The 17,352-nt window shown below is 38.7% G+C and overlaps 1 protein-coding gene across 3 annotated transcripts in view; it reads right to left on the bottom strand.

The window, feature by feature from the left end:
* Window positions 1-9,048, bottom strand: part of CYSLTR2 (cysteinyl leukotriene receptor 2) — a 50,979-nt gene extending 41,931 nt beyond the window's left edge. The window contains exon 1 of one of the 3 annotated variants that reach the window (XM_064440886.1): window positions 8,994-9,048. The gene's annotated coding sequence lies outside the window, so the exon portion shown is untranslated. The remainder of the gene's footprint in view (window positions 1-8,993) is intronic. The other 2 variants (XM_064440884.1, XM_064440885.1) reach the window with 2 other exon arrangements.
* Between the last annotated feature and the right edge of the window lie 8,304 nt (window positions 9,049-17,352).

Here is a 17,352-nt window from a genome sequence, read left to right as displayed (position 1 = left end):
TTGCTTCTGAGTTCAAGGGATTTGGATTAAAACTCTGAGATTTTAGATCACTTTTCCTGGAATTTTAGATCACTTTTCCTGGAATTTTAGATCACTTTTCCTGGAATTTTACATACTTTTCTTAAAAAAGCCCTGAAAAGCTTATTCTGAGGCAGTGAACAAGGTCAAAGGGACTCTGTTTTCAGTCTGTTTCCATGTTTGGACAAGTTTAGAAAGCTCTTATCAGTTCATTCGAAGAGGGTAAAGAAAATAAAAATTAAACAGAAAAAAAAAAAGGCAGACAGACAAATTGCTTCATGAATGATGCAAATAATAGGTAAATCAGACTTCTTGGTTTGGGTTGCCTCCTTTCATCTGCACCCAGATACTCATCCTACAGTAGCACAAATCCCCCCCCAGGTCCCCCTGGGCTCCTCCAAGGACCACAAAAAATGCACTCTGGGGCAGAAGCAAATTGTCATGACCCAGGTCTGCTTGTTTGTCCATCAGCAGAGGCATTAGTTCAGCTCTCTCCTCTATCTAGCTGTCAGTCTCCACAAATCTGGTAGAAGTGTAATTATTTGGAAACCTCTATCCCTCCATTTCCTTTGGTTGAAACAGGACAATGCATTTAAAAGTCATCTGCTGAGGGGATAGAAGGGGGAGAGGTCAGCAAATGAAGTGATCATATGGACCTAATTTTTTTTAGAAAACTGCTTTAAAAACCCAGGAAAATGTAGACAGTGAGGAACTCCCAAAAATAGGAACAGGTAGAAGTAGCATTAGGCTTATTATTAGCATGACCAGAAAAAAGAGTGCTAGGTAGTGACAAGAATAGATACCAATAATTAGACCTTCAGGTTCAGGGATTCAGGAAGCAATTTGCATTTTAAGTACAGAGTATTGAAACTAATAATATCCAATGTCTTCTCTTTTTTACTTGTGATGTCACTCTTCTAAAAAGAGATCAAGATTTTTTTTAGTTATTAATGTTGTTTAATATCTTAATTGTAATTTAAATGCCCAGAAAAGTTATTTATTTAAATTTAAACCTAAGTGCTCAAAAATTGTGTTCAGCTTTCCCTGATGGAGCCAGAGAACAGACATATCTAATTCTTTGTACAAAACAGAGTAGAAAAAGAATTAAGTGTAAATGAAAGCTATTTGCTCTGATGAAAATCAACTGGAAACATCAGAGTGAATTTTTCCTGGTATCATATATAGTTCATTGCAGTATTATAGTATTTCTACACACACCTCCAAATAGACAACTTCAAGTTACAGCTCTCAAAAAATCATCCAATAGCTCAGTACATTTCAGCAGGTTATCATGATGTTGCTTTGTAAGCAGCCATGTCCCCATGAAAACTGAGCGGTAGCCAGTGATGAATTTACTCCATCAAACAAGGATTTCTATGCCAGACACCATCTTAAATTCGTTCTGCAATCAGAAGAGAGGAAGAGACATTGCCCAGATTTAATTAATCTTGTCCTACAGCAGACATCTAAAATAAATCACCCCTCAGAATTATTATTATTCTCTACTGTCCATAAAGGATACATGGGAGATTGTGTAGGTCTATCCTGTAGGTACCTAAAGGCAGGAAAGATGCTCCCACCTGTGATGCCTGCTTGTGTGGGGACTGGATCTGGCCTCACCGAGGAATACAGAAAGTTCTCTTAGCTCACATCACTATAAACTCCAGTCCCCACTTAAGAAGGCATGGCTTTTCACAGCATGAAAGAAGGAATATTTTTAGATTCACTAAAAAGGGAAGATATCTGTACTTCTGTGAAACCCCTTGCCTCTGGGGAATCAAGCCAGATTCCTCTTGATATCCCACAGTTTGAAAAGACTCACTTCTAGCCTGGCATTCTTCACATAGGTTTATTTCTACCCATATTTATTTGCATATGCAATTTTTATCTGTCTCTGAAATGTTTTCCTGGAAAGCAGATGGCAAAGCATGCAAGTGCTGGGAAGATTAAGGTATGGTTTGAATAGTACTTTTTGGTTAATAATTTAATTCTTAAATTACGCTGCTTCATGGAACTCCATCTTATCAAGGCTCCTGTTGCTCAAGAAGAGCAATGAACAAGCTGAAGTTTCAAATATAATTTAAAACTTCCTTAATTTAGGCTCTGATACTGAAGTTCAGCTGCATCCCTAATTGATTATCTCCAAAGGCAATCCAATAGTAGTCTGGTTTTTTGCTTCACTGTAACTGATTTTTTTCAGTTAACTTATGGGTTTGGTTAGCTGCTTGGATTCAGAGAACCAGGAGGATGAAGCAAAAAAAGGTTAAAGTTTTCTTTTCAGAGGCTGAGTAGATGACAGAAAAGAATTGGGTTAGATAGGATTGTAACCATAGCTTCTCAGAATGAAATTCCGCTAAGAAGGAACAAAAGGCAAAGAAAGAGCTTCTGAAGAACAATTTTCTATATATAAAGCCCCTGCAGGGGACAAAAATGCACAAAGGAAATACTTCTGGTAAATTAGGGCTGGGAGAAACTCCTCTTGAAATTTTGAATAGTTCCATCCCAGCATTTGCAATATGAAGCTTGCACCCAGAAGTCCAGATGGCTTCCAGAGGAATACATATCTATTTTGACCACACCCCATTTAGCCCTGTTTTGCTTGCTTTTCTGTTCACTGAACCATGCTAATCTGTACCATTAACCCCGCTGCATGTTCTGTCACTTGTCAGGCAATACGCTTAGAAGCTGCAAGCCTTGCTTCAGTCCCCTGGCAGCAAGTCAACCAGTCAGCTGGCAAAGCTGGATAATTACTGCTTAGCCCTAAACAGCCTACATTTGTTTGCATAGACTTGTGTCCTGGCAACACCAAGGCACTGAACCAGAGGGCAAACTATCTTTTTGCCTGAAAATTTTCTGTAAGGTAAAGGACAAAAGGGACTTTAAGAGAGACACAAAACGGTGGTTACCAAGAAGGATTACCAGGGACTGAGACATGTGGTCTATCCTCTGTGGTTGACTTGCTGTCATTATAGTGTGGAAGAGACCGCTGGGCTTCATTCTTCCCTCTTTTATGCTTTTATAGAAAACTCTACATGGCTCCACTGGCCTAAAGGGTTTTTGGGAATTGCCTTTGCAAAAGTGCTTAGAAGAAGGCTGGACAAATAGGCTGTGGTAGAGACAAGATAAAAAGCCAGCAAGGAGAGATCAGTTTACTTGTTCTAAGTAAAGCTGAAGTTTTCATTGTTCATTCAGTGTGACTTGCTTATGACAACTTCTGGATTTCGGGTTTCTCCTGATTTTTGTTGTTCTTCATGACTGAAGCATCCTGACTGGTTACATCTGGAAGAAATAACACTGATCACGGTAGTAAGGAAGGTGTTTAAGACTGAGCCACATTCAGCATTGTTTCTGTACTGAGCTGGCTGCAGCCCTTCCATGACGTCAGTGTTCAGTGTGTAGGATGCTGCACTGGAGCAACGACAGCAGCTGCAGAACGGCCACCCTACCTGTCACACTCATGCATGAAGTAAGGTGATCCTATGACCACAGAATGGAAGTCTTGAAGGTCTTCCTCAGTCACTAAACCATCCTGAAAATGCTAGCAATCAGGTTATATAGTCCTGTTCATGGTCTGAAAGCCGAAGTATGAAAACAAGCTTTAGTATTCAACCTAACTACCCTCACTCTTCATTGTTATGTTGCTTGTGCTCCCATTTAACTCCAGTAGCACTTATGCAATTGCATTTGCATTGCAACCTGATAAGCACTGGGTTGATTTAAAGCTGTTTTAAACATGATAGATGCAGAGAGACAGAAGTAGCAGGACACTTTTGAATCCAGTATGAGCATTGCCAAAATAGTGAGGGAAACTGCATCCTACCCCATTAGTCAGCACTGCTCTACAAGAGCAAACTTAAACCTAACTTGGGTCCAGATTTTCAGCCTGTTAAATAATAACCTGTGGAAGTATTTGGAGGCAGCCTAAACTGTATGTCCAGGGAAAACCATACCTACTTTCTCAGAGTGTTCTCAAGGTGTTTATCAACTCTATGAACCAGCTCTGCTGTGCCTGACCTCTCCAAACCACCTCAGTTAGATCACATGGCCGAGAGACAAACCAGTCCACGGTCTTTCCTGGAGGAATGCTGACCCTGCTGTTGGCCAGGGCAGGTGGGAAACATAAGCAACTTTAAACCAGGATGGGAGAAATGTGGATGTTCAGGCAGGGATTTCAGAAATGCTTCAGGATTGCAGCAGAAACTTAAGAGATCTTCAGCATTTTTTTAAGGATTTCAGAGGCTGTGGTTTGGTACACACCCCTGAACCTTAAGACTTAGGTACTATAAATCCCTCGTAAGCCAACCTCATTCTCCAAGTATATTCTACCTATGGCCCCTAAAATGGAAGTGGTGTCACAACTGTGAGGTGATCAGAACTTGATATCTGGCAACTGATGGTACTCAGCATCTCATAGATTGGATTAATGACTTAGAGATACTTTTTACTTAGCATTTTTATGTGGCTGTAACGTGCACAACACTTGTTATGTGATATTCCAGTGCAAGCTTCTATTACAGTGACAAGACCAATCGCAGCTTGCAATGTTACTGCATTTCTCCATTAAGAGCATGTTCCCTTTTTTCTATTTCAGGTGGGGGGGCTTTTCTTTTGAAAGGGGTGTGAATGAAGTTGTTGCTTTTTATGGATAAGCAGTACAACATAAGCACCCCACAGATCACTCTTCTAAAACATAAAAAAAATTTTAAAAAAACATGCTAAAGGTGGTTCTAATTACTGATGTGCTCCCTTAAATCTGTCTAGAAAAACAGATTAATGTTAACACCTTAATAATTTTTTTGTTCACTAAGCAAATCCTGCAATGCTGATATAATCTTGTTTTATTCCCTTCACTAGCTGAACTATCGCAGGAAGAAGCATAAAAATATAGTGCTCCATTAATATGCATAGGAAAGAGTAATAAGTATTTAACTATGAGAAACTCAGAGGACTTATGTATCGAAACTGAAACCTGGGTGAAATGTGAGTTCCTGACTCTGAGTTGTTATGAAGATCGCCACAGAGCCACTGCCAAGCCTCAGACATGAGTGTCCTGGAGGAATGAGCTCAGGTGGACACAAACCCTGTCGAAAGGCCTGGGTTCTCATTTGTTTTCCATCCTGACCAGCACTCACAGGGACACGGACAGACTGCTGTCCTGTGCACACTTCCAGATGGTCATTTCAGGGGTTCTTTGGGTTTGCATTGTCCATCACATCCCAAAAGGGAAGGGAAGCAATGGACTTGAAAGGTGGACAAAGTCTGGCTCCCCAACATGAGGAAAGAGATCTTCAGCCTCTGCTGCCCTACACTGCTCACATGAAGACCTCCTTCTCTCAGGTGCTAGCACAAAGCTTAGCTCAGGGATCTGCTTTGGCTCAAGTGTCAGTGGACTGAGAGCCACTGGACCCACGGACATACTGGTGATCTTGAAATGGCATTTGGATACAGGTTGGGAAATACAGTCAAGCCCTTGAGAAACTAGACCTTTGTGCATATTCAGAGAAGTTACTGAGATGCAAAAAGCATTCTTCCCCTCGCCTGGGGACTGAGAAGGCTCCTCAAGGAGGAACTGCTGGCCTTATGACAGAGTTTCTCTAGGTGAATACGCAAAGAAGCCCCAGTATTTCCTGGCTAGTGGCCATTGTCCAAGTCAGCCTTTCTCCTCACACCCCTTTCCACCCCCTGCAAGGATGAAGCCCAGAAGAGCCTGGTGGCAGTGTCTAGAGCACAGCAGCTGGAGTGGGGCACAGCTCTGTTGCTTATCCCCTTCCCTCAAATGAGCACTTTGCATTTCTTTTCCACTTGATCCTGCTGCAACTCATCCACCTAGAGCCTGGGACTTGGCAGGAAGGAGCAAATTAAGACGTGCTCCAGCTGTGTCTTATGTTCCTGGAGGGGGCTGTTCCTAACTGATGGGGTTAAGTAACTTCAGGGCTAAAACAAAGCCATGTTGCACCCCATTGCCTGGCAGCTGGAGTCCTACAACCTGGTTGCACATGCTAGCTTTTATACACGTATATTATTAGGGGTTTTTTTTAATATGTCCCCCTTAAGAACTATTTAATGAGCTGTGGGCTAAAAGGTTGTTCTGTAATAACAAGAACATGAACAGAATACCTTTAGCAATGGTACGTCTGATTTACAGGTGAGAAGTGTTTGGGTATAGAGCATTGACACAAGTTTGCCCTTTGAAAATGGAGTCAGTGGAATGCATACCTATGAGGTGAACTTCTGAATCTCATATATGCAGGAAATCTTAAGGATTTCTGTGCTAAGCTGATTAGATCCATTACCCAAAACCGTACTATTTTGCTAGGCTTCTTTACAAATTAATACGTAGAACCAGCATTTACATATCCAAGCAGCGTGTCAGATGTTGATAACTCTTTTCTGAAGTTAAAAAACAAAGGAAAGACTGAATATTCTTATTTAAGGCCTTGAACTGTTCCTCAGGAGGCCTTTTTACATTCTTGGCCGTTTCTGAAACCCACTGTGATTTTGTCAAATGCATTTTGTATTTTAGTTTCTATCAGTTTTGAAAAAGAAGGGCGAGGAAATATTTCACTGTGAGGATGTCTAACATTGTAGGATCTAAATGTTTCTGATAAAAAGAACTGTTAATCCACTGATGGAAAATAAGTTATTTAGGGCGATTAGAATTTTTCCAGAGGATCCCAGTTCAGATGCATTTCTTGAACACTCAGGACCGGTTGGGACCCTTCTGCCTTCATCTCAAAAACATTAAAGAGAGAACACCACTAACCACCAGTAAAGGTGTGATGTACACAAAGCTGTGTGACCTCTGGTACTGAAAGAAGTGTAATTGACCATCATATAGAAGTTACTTGTATTCCTTGACTTACAAGAGATGCATGCCCCAAACTTGAGGTTTATACCATGCAGCATACTTACGCAAGATGCTGAGACCAAGAGGAAGTACTAAAGAGGAGCAACATCTGAAATAGTAACTCTGTCTTAGTGCTTAATTACAGGTCTGGGTACTGAAAAATGTGATTTACATATCAAAAGTGCTTCCTGGACTTCTGCATCTATGGTTTTTAAAAAGTGGTTTTTATATTATAGTAGAATGGTCAAAGCCCTGTTTTGGGCATTAAACACCTAGACTATAGGCAAGATTGGATTGAAGCAATTTCACCCCATCTGTGAGATTTTCAGGGAAGACATAAAACACTTGAGAGGAGGGGGGCTGGGGGAAAGAGAAGGAAAAGAATACTGTAGAACATGTGGTGTGTAAAATGTGTAGCAGTAATGAAAGAGAAAAAACATAACCCTGAAAGACAAACAAGTTAAAAGTGGAATAAAAAACAAAAGGTGGAATTCACTTTTCGTGCAAGTCAAGAATTTCAGATGAACTATTCTGTTCCACTGCTAAACTTTAAAGCACAATTCACATCTACAAGTGCAATAAATTAATTTTACTTTAATTAAAGGATTTTGACATTAGAATTGGGACAAAATGAGCATTTTGGCAAGGCTTCTTTATTCTTCCAACGTCTCTCCTGATAGTAAATGCTCCCCTGAATGGCAGAGCTCCCATCACACTTTTTAGAGTCATCTTCATTTTTCCATTGGAAGAAAAACTGACAGGGTGATTGATGAACTGTCACACACCATGACCTGCAGTTATCGAAACATACGAAAAAGCTGTGAAGTGCAGTGTGAAATTTTCCCTAGACTACAAAAAAGAACATTGAAAACCTTGTGGTGGTCCAGAGACCCTTGTCACTGGAAAAGATTGAGGGTTTCAGGAACATTTCAAATGAAGCTGAGAACTCAGATTGTCTGTGGCTGGTCTGAGGAACTCCAGTTTATAGTTCCAGCTTTTTCCCCTGAGCAACTTGTTTATTTTCCTTTCCCCATATATTGTGAGAACTAATGGTTACACACCACTTTGGGAAAAACTTAATGTGAGTTTAAAAGCAAATGATAAATTCTATTTCTATATCACATTTCGTCCAAAGAGCGCTAAATACTGTATAGAGACATTGACTCAACAGCCATCTGCTGACACTGGACTACTTCAATTAACTAAATCTTTTAAAGTCATTGACAGAAAGGATGAAAAGATTTTAACCTAAGTACACATTGGATATACTAAGATCCTGAAGCATAAACAGAAGGTGCATAATAAGGCACCTGCTTAAGGTATACAAAATTAGAAAGATAATAGAGCAGGTAAGTCTTCTTTGCCTGTTCATTTGTTGTCAAAATACAGGTTAATAAGGCTATGAAGAAGCTGGGAAAAACCCAACTTTAATGTTGATAATAAAGACAGATACTTTAGGGATGTTCACTTCCTCAAGTAGACCCAGACTTGTTGCTTAATTGATTCGCCTTCATTTCAAATTCTTGCTTTATTTTTTGTCATTGTTGTTTAATAAATATGACTATCTATTTCTCTCACGTATGGCACTCCATAAGTAATCTTTAGAGCTGATGTACCATGGATTAGTGTAGCATTTGAAGTGTATCAATATCTATATATGGTGTACATGCTCTTATAATGTATATATAGTATAATACTACAACATTTCTAATGACCATATAATAACTAGCATTTATACAGAATATATGATATGCTTCCTTTTTAAGCTATCAATTTCTGTATGGTTTAGTATAGTATATATAAAACATGTTCAATGTTACATTCAGTGTGGGTTTGGGCACGCCTGGCTGCCCAGCTAGACTTGCATCACATTTCCTAGACTAGTCCAAATTTTTCAGTTCCTCTGACCTTAATAGAGAGCAGTCCTTGCATCAACAAACTGCAACAAAGCTTCTGCTAAAAACAAAACACCAAAAAACCCCAGTCCCAGAAAACATTAAGCATTTCCTCACAGGAAGTAAAAAGTGCATATCAGTATTATCTCAAAAGCTAGACACATAATTAAACATCCTCTACATCAGGACACAGAATGAAAAAAGGGCCATAGAGGGTCAGGCCAAAGTCTTACCAAAGCGAGTGTTTTCTCCCCAGCACTAACAAAATCTGTACCCCGGCAGTGTGTTAGAAAAGAATGGGGTAAGCAAATATGAAACTCCCTTTAAATATTCTCCTAACCTTTGAACATTTGTAGCTCAAAGACTTCCGGAGCTGGAGACTCTCTGTTGAGCAATCTCAGTTGATTGCTCTCCCTTGTCTTGTTCATACAAACTTTTAGCACTCTGCAGGCAAGAGGAAAACCTCCTTTTGTCTGAAATGTTAGGTGTAATTTAAAAAAAGTTTTCTGTTCTTCTGACAATTAGTTTCACAAGTTCACATTTTAACAGCAACCATAAATAATGTATTACAGCTCTTTGCTTCTGATAAAATGGGATGCTCCTATTATCTGTATTTTTCTTTTTAACATGTATTCAAAGAGCAATCACTTGATTTTATTTAGCTTTTCAGCAGCCCATAGAGTGACTTGCAAATGACTGCCAGTGGAAGAATGCATAATGTTTTTAACACATTTGTGTCAAGTAATATAAATCCCACAAAACCTGAGATACCAATGTCATTATCTGTTATAAGGTTACTGTATATATTCCCTGTCAGAAAGCTATATAAGACGAACGCTAAAGCATTTGCTTAAAATTAGCAATTATCTTTTAATAACACAGTTACAGATTTAAAGGCAATTTAGTGAAAATTGTATACTTTATCACACATATGCTACCATAAACGTTACATGTTTATTATAGAACCTTAAAAATGCTTTACTCATTAGGGTCAAAGGAAATGTCTCTAAGATGTCTGTTCTGTAGAAATCAGGTGATGATAATGGATATGATATACTATCCATATATAGCTTTCACATTGCCTTACTCATTATTTATTGTTAGATTTCAATACAGGAAAATCAGTCTACTTTGTCCTTGGCATTACTGGATTCAGTGTAATGGATTTTATTTTGTTTTGCAATTATAAATCAAGGATGAGAGTTCACTTTCCTGTTCCAGAAACACTTCAAATTTTTATACACAACCTGAGCAAGTGACATAGATGATTACATCAATGTCACCTCCTTTCGGATGCCTGAATAGCTTATGCAGTCAGCACTGGGTTGCATGACTTGGATCAACTCTTTGCAAGAGTACTTTATTCACTCTCTTCTAGCCTAATTTGAAAAAAAAAAAACAAACCCCTTTCACTCAGTTTCAGATTCTGTTTCCTTGGATATTTTTCTGAGGATACCTTCAGGATGTGCATGCAAAATATACCTACCCACAATACCCCAATAATTTTTTTTTTCAAATTCAGCTCTCTACATTTACCTTTGCCTAAAGCCTTGACCTCCACATTCTTTCCTCAGGCTTTTCCAATAGAAATAAAACTTAAGGCAAGGCTTCTAGTTAGGCTCCATAAACTCATCATAACCTGGATGCACAGCCTGAACACTTGACCTCTGAACACCCAGACTGCTGGTGAGCTGACTTCCTGGCACACTTGGCCTGTGCCAACTAGCAGAGTTCAGGGATGGTGCACACCAAGCACTTTTCCCAGTGAGCCCTATGGACAACACTACTCCAAGTCTGCTCCCTACAGATTCCCTCAATGCTATCTCAGCAGGCTTTGTACCCTCAGATACTACATGCATTCAGTAATATCCCGTAATTTTACTTTTTTAAAAAAACTGTGGGGAAGAAAACTGCAGTCAAAATTTTTAAACAAAAGGCAATAAACAGTCACTTTCAAACACAATGAACTCAAAAAAACCCCAGAGACACAAATAAGTATTATGTCTAAAGGCCACAGGATGTTAAACAGCACACAGGAGCTCCAGGGCCAAGAGCTACGTAGGGTCAGTTGGCCAGTCTGACCTTAATACCAACATGAGCTAAGCTGTGCCTCTAGGCTTCAGGGCCAGAGACTGTATCCTGGTCATCTACTATTTAGTTGAGGTATAGTCAAATATGCCTCCGATCGTTGTGTGGATGAGAACCAGCATCAGCTGTATGCAAGTGATATTGCCTCTCATCACTAAAGTAAGGTAGGTAACTACAAAGATGGCAAAAGTGGTTCTGTTGACTGAAAACATGACGTTTTGATAAAGGAAAATTCTTGAATGTAGTCTCATTTTAATATTAGTTTGCAAGGACAATGCTTTAAAGCTCCTTAGAAAGTGCCAAATGTCTTCTGATACCCCTCCAGGACAATTCAAGCCCAGGTTTGCACTGAACAATTAGATCCTACATGAAGTCGCACCTTCTCATCTAAAACTATTTTAGAAGCTTATTGAAATCACTGAGACCACAGCAGACAATGCTCTATCTGAAATACTGAGTAACCTCCACCCTTCTGGGAATTCCCAGTTCCCAGAACGCTACACGTGTATTGCTATTTCATTTATTGCTCCAGACAAAGTTTAAATGAAAGGAAATGGACAATATAAAATCTTGCATCACATTATAACCAAATGTGTGACTTGCCGCAACCTTTGTTTGACAGGATGAGCATACTTAGCCAGATCACATATGCGTGTTAATTATAGCAAGAGATACAACAAAATAACAATAGATAAAACAAATCCTACCAACAGGAAATGGTTATCAAGCTGTGATAAAATGTTTATCAGGAAATGTTGTCACACTATCCAAAACATTTCCTGTCTGTAACATTTTTTGTGGGAAAAAAAGAATGTCTGTGGTGCTACAAATAGCATCTTTGCAAGGCATTAAACTTACAGAAACTTACAGTACTTACAGAAAATGGTAATAGCCACAGTTCTAGTTTCTGGCCTGTTTTCTTCTTTGTACATAGCATGAAGTAACTTAAAAAGAAAACAGCTTTCAAAAGTTACATGGGCATTTGTTAAAGTTTGTTAACTTCAAACATTAAAACATACTTTAAAGCAAATTTTTTGTATGTAGTATCTAAGCAATGTAATCATGCAGGTAGTGAAGCTGTGCTCCTTCTCTCACTGTGACTGATAGTGAAACATTATTTCTGTCAGAATATCTTAAAAAGATCAGAAAGGATTAATCAGACTGAAAACCAGTACTATTGAAGATGATAAAAGAACTATACTCAAGGGGGAGAGGAGCCAGGGATTATCTATTGAAATGTTTATTGAAAACAAAAATTATCAAGAAGTATATTTCCATAACCATGAATTTTCAAAACTAGGAAAAAACTGATTTGTTGTAAACATAATGGGTAGTATCACAAAATCACGACAAAACTGACGTTTCAGTATAAACAAAGATCTGCCAGGACTGGCCTATACGACACCACTGAATGTGGAAGCAAAAGATACGATTCCTTCTAGACTTCTTGCTTTATGAGCTGTGTGAAGACTAGCTTGCAGCCTGTCATTCCATTCTTAAAACACTCCATCCCAAAAAAAAGAACAGTGAACTTCAACTGATTTTTAAAGGGAATTAAGCCACTAAAACTGCTTAAGTATTTTTAAATAATTAGGTATTGTGAAGTAATCTTTTTGTCAATCAACATTTATATGACAGTCATTTTGCTTTGATTAAAAACTGCTATTTCTTCCCATTTTAAGTACAAGTTGTATCACTTTTATTGCAAATATTTTGTAATTTCCTGTACAGAAAATGGAACTAATGACAGAATCCTAAAAGTGGAAAGGATCTCAACAGGTCATCTGATCGACTTCCATGACCTGAATTAGGATCAACAAAAGTTATTTTATTTCTGACACACGATCTCTAATTATGAAAACTGCAATTGCAGTAGGCAATCTCTTCCCAACTTCCTTATTATTACTGTAAGAGCAGTTTTCCCTATTGCCAAAGCAGAATCTCCTTAACTTTAATTTTTCTCCTGATCATGCAGGGAAAAATAATTCCCCTTCCTTTCTGCAATAGCATTTTATGTCTTCAGAACGTTCTTTTCCCTCAGTCCTTTCTTTTTCAGTCTAAGAAGCCCTATTGCTTCAGTCCTTCCCCAGCTCTGTTTTAATTGCTTTCTAAATTTAACTTTCCTTGAACTACTTAGTTGTGTTACAACTTCCTTGAAACACAACTTTCTGCAGCTCCCATAACTGGGAACAATATTCCATTGAAACTCTCTCAGTACCAAGAAAAGGGCAACGTTTCTTTTCAAGATTCTCCTTTTAAGCATCCTCGTATGAAGCTTACCTGTTTTGCAATGACACGATGATACTGTATGAGCTAAAACTAGTCTGTCTTCCAGTGCACTGCCAGTCCTTCCCAGCTTTGTATCAACCAAAAATGTAATGAGTATCATCGAGGTCATTAATGAAAATATTGGAAAGAACTGGGCCCAGACAGACTTCACAGCGGTTTATTAAACACATTAATTTGGGTAGAGAACCATTGTTAACTGCTGTGAAAAATGTTGTCACCACATATGGCAATGAATTTTGCCATTCCATTAACTGTGTAAGATGCAGAGCTATGAGTGTCTGTAATGGGAAACGTTCTGACGTGAAATGTCCTACATATCATCAGAAGCTACAGAAATATCCGCTCTCCTCTGTATTTGACTGGTGTAGCCATCAAATCATGTATATCTGTCAGTTAGAAGGTTAGAAGCAAAAATAACTGAAGAAAGGCTAGCAGTACTAGTTTTATACTATTAATATTTTTGCTAATTTTATTTTAATTTATGGTAGTAGGCTACTAATAAAGCATAGATTAACAAGCCAAGTAGCAGGGAACAAACCAGGGCAGCACTAAGATAATGTAATTTTTTTTAAGGATTGCTTGGGTCTTGGTCAACTTGAGAAGAAAAAGCATATTAAAGGGCCAAACAGTCAAGATAAAGCCACTTAACCACAGCAAACCATTTTGTTACAGCAAAATGGCTTGATGTATTGATCTACAGTGACTGTAAGGTAATTCAGGTCTTCCCTTGACATGAAGCAGGGATGTGGTCAGAACACAAAACCAGAATTCATGAGTTTGAAAAATCATGGATCCACCAGCATAACCAAGGCTTCTTAGCCTTTATCTGCTAAGACTCTTTTTACTGTCAGGAATGTAACCAACCTCAAAGCACATTAAAATGATTAACTGCTTTTTTTTTTTGGACCTTTGTCCAACAGAAGACAACTCTCGTTAAGTATCTGCTTTTTGGAGAGTTCCTCCTTTTTTAACTTGCTGTCTCTGCTTCAGTTCTAACAACTTCATGTAAACCCAGCCCTAAATCTCTTAAGCTCTCACCTTGCATCTGTTGACAGAACTTATCAGCCTGCAGTTGCCTTCTGCTTACATTACTCTACTTCCACAAAAGTTAAAATGGTCCTCTTGTGCTGCCTATGAACTCTGCAGACAACAGCAGTTTCCCCTGGTGTTCAGAAATGTCATCCCCGAACCCACAACACAGGTAATGGGAAGCCTGCTAGTGAGGTCAGCGGCTGGTTTTGACCTGAAAGGACTCCTAGCTCTCTTACTTCCTTCCTGCTGACAGGCTAAGAAACAACACAACAAAAGGTTTACTCAGCACCTTTATTTTGCAAACGAGGTTAGCAAAAAGTCTGTAGCTCTGTCCTCTCTGCCCACAGTGGTCAAGTACAGAAATTGTGACTATTGAATGAAAACTACAACAGTCCATATTTTGTAGTAAACCCCAAAATGATATGTCAGTTCACAGTTTTCTTGTCATCTAGGAAGTACAGAAACCCTTCATGATGGTTCAAATACTTCAGGGAGGTCCGTTAATTAGCGTGGGTTCAGTCTGCAGTGGAGCTTGATGGAGCTGGATGAATGGCAGGGGCAGCACTGAAGACAATATGTTTTGATGGGCTCTGGCCAGAATTCGGTAGCTTATTTTGACCATCAGATTACCATGAGTTCAAGATGACAGGGGCAGGCAGTGGCTCTGGACACTACTGTGGGAGGGCATTTTGCATGTAAGAAGAGATGATGCTTCAACAAATACAGAGCTACCATTCAGATGTTGCAGATAATAATTTTATTAAATGTTTTTGAAAAAATATTACTCCCTCAAAATATCTCCACTTTTACCAGCTGAGTCTCTATAAAAACCTGCTCCACTCTCTGTTTCCTCTTTGGTTTCCTCCAGTCCTTAGTAATAATCCCTCCATCCTCCTCCTTGTGGTATCGTGACTACACCAAGGTGTAGCAGGCAGAGTACTATAAGCCAAGTGTTTGGATGCAAAATCTCTCCCTGCCCGAATTACACGGGCCTTTCTTTGTAGTCCTGAAGAAGAATATGGCCATGCTCTATGCTGCTCCTAGTTTTGTAGTAACAGAAGAGCATGATCTTCAAAAGCACCTGGGGTGTATCTGTAGCCTCCCACATGGAGGGACTGTCATTTAATATCTAATTATGTTTTTACAGTGTACAAAATAATCCTGCCAAATTAAAGTAAAATAAACATCAGTTAATCAGAAAATAAAATCAGGTCAACTTCAATGAAGTTATTCTGAAGACCAAGGGGAAATGCAAAAATCCAAATTAAAAGTAAATTAAGAAAGAGATTTGAAGCTTAAACTGCAGAGGCCAACAATACATTGCTAGTGGAAGAAGAAGGAAAACACAATCCTGGTACATATTCACAAGGGTGTTTATAAGACAAGAGAGGCATATATTTCCTTCCATTGAGTGCTGTTGTGTTCTTAATCTGGCGCTACATTTAGGAAAGAAGGAAAACAAACTGGAGACAGCTCACATGAAAGGAAGAAGATGAGACAGGTGTAGAACAACTAGCATGTAAGGAAAGGCAGAAATAACTGGATCAGGTTTTTACTTGAAGGCCTCAAGGCCTGAAGGTCTCAGTGGGACCACTTTTCAATTCCACTATCAGAAATTTGTGCTCCATTCCTGATTTGAATTCCTGTGACTTTAATTTCTCTCCACTGCTTCTTGTTACGGCTTTTTCCACTAAATTAAAATACCAGTCAGTACCTAATATTTTCTCATTGTGAGGAATCTATAAACTGTAAACACCTTTAAACCATTTTTAAACAAATAATCTTTGAGTATCTCTTATTTTCAAACCATTCATCAACTTCATTCTGCCTATCCTGTTTTCAAATTCTGCCAAAATGTATAGTAGCATTATATGCAGCATCCATTAAGTTGGCTTAAAATTACCTTTTAATGACTTGGGAGTAATTTGGAGCCAAATTACCTTTTAACTACTGTTGATTCCTCTCTTTATACATTCAGGAATGACATTAGCCTCTTTCACTTCTACATCATTTGGCATTACACTTTCAGTTGACCTCAATCTTTTAGCTAAATGTTCCAGAACACAGTTTCTCTGCTTGTAGATCTTCATCCATTGCTTCTAGATTTACGGACTTCACTGCATTAAACTGCAATTTGTTTCAATGGGTCAAATACACCATCTGTTCCGCTGATTCTAAGTGTGACCTTCAGCCTAACACAGGACACAGCACTTCCTTGAGTTAAATAGAGTGTAACTTCTAGAAAAATAACCAGTATTTTAAAATGTGCACTAAACAATCAATAAACAGCTCACAGCCCAAGATGAAACTTGTTTTAGGGACAATTACTCTTTGCTTTACTGCCAGTCCGAACACGAATAACTTCAACTTCTACTGGGTCTTTTTACCACTGTCTACTTGACTATCAGGTAAATTATTATATTTACACATGCATCTGAGATCCAGCAAGTTTCTTCCCCCTGAACTGTGTTCAAGAAAACAGAAAACTGAGAAGGTAACATGGTAACAGACAATAAGTTGCTTTGTGTTATATAGAATAAAATGATTACTATATAAAGAAAAACCAAAACTATTGGGTACCACATATAGTCCTTATTGAGCCCAGTGTCCCAAAAATTCATTGTCTTCCATCCCATACTCCACACAAATCATTATGGATATCTCTTTCGAATTAAGATACCAATCCTACCAAAAAATACTCTCAATTTTATCTTGGAAGAACCAAAATGACTGAGCCAACAAAAGAGAAAACATATACCCTTTGCAGATTACAATGCATTCAGGATGCATGCATAGGAAATTGAATGCATTCTGAAGCGTAAAAAAAAAATTTACAAACTAAAAGCAGATAGTGACTCGACAAAATATTACGGTCAGTGGCAGAGAACATGCACACATTAGGGGAGCACATTAGGAAAAAGCATCAATACAGCAATACAGGCGCTCCATGCATTATATATGTGAAGAACAGGAGGGAAGACCATGTAGTGTATCACATCAGACTGTGATACAAGACAGCAAGTATGGAGAACATATTGCCCCTACTCCTTTGGTAACTAGGAGGACAAGCTCTTGCTGCTTTAGGTACTTACACAAACCTCACATTTGTACATTCAAAGACTTGTTATCCAAGAACATAAATCTTTAAAATATCAAAACATCCTTATGAGACTGATTCCCACA

Source organism: Phalacrocorax carbo, chromosome 1, assembly GCF_963921805.1.
Source record: "Phalacrocorax carbo chromosome 1, bPhaCar2.1, whole genome shotgun sequence".
In the NCBI taxonomy this organism is placed as follows: Eukaryota; Metazoa; Chordata; class Aves; order Suliformes; family Phalacrocoracidae; genus Phalacrocorax; species Phalacrocorax carbo.
Note: the sequence above shows the minus strand (reverse complement) of the source record. Positions and strands in the feature narration are given on the sequence as shown.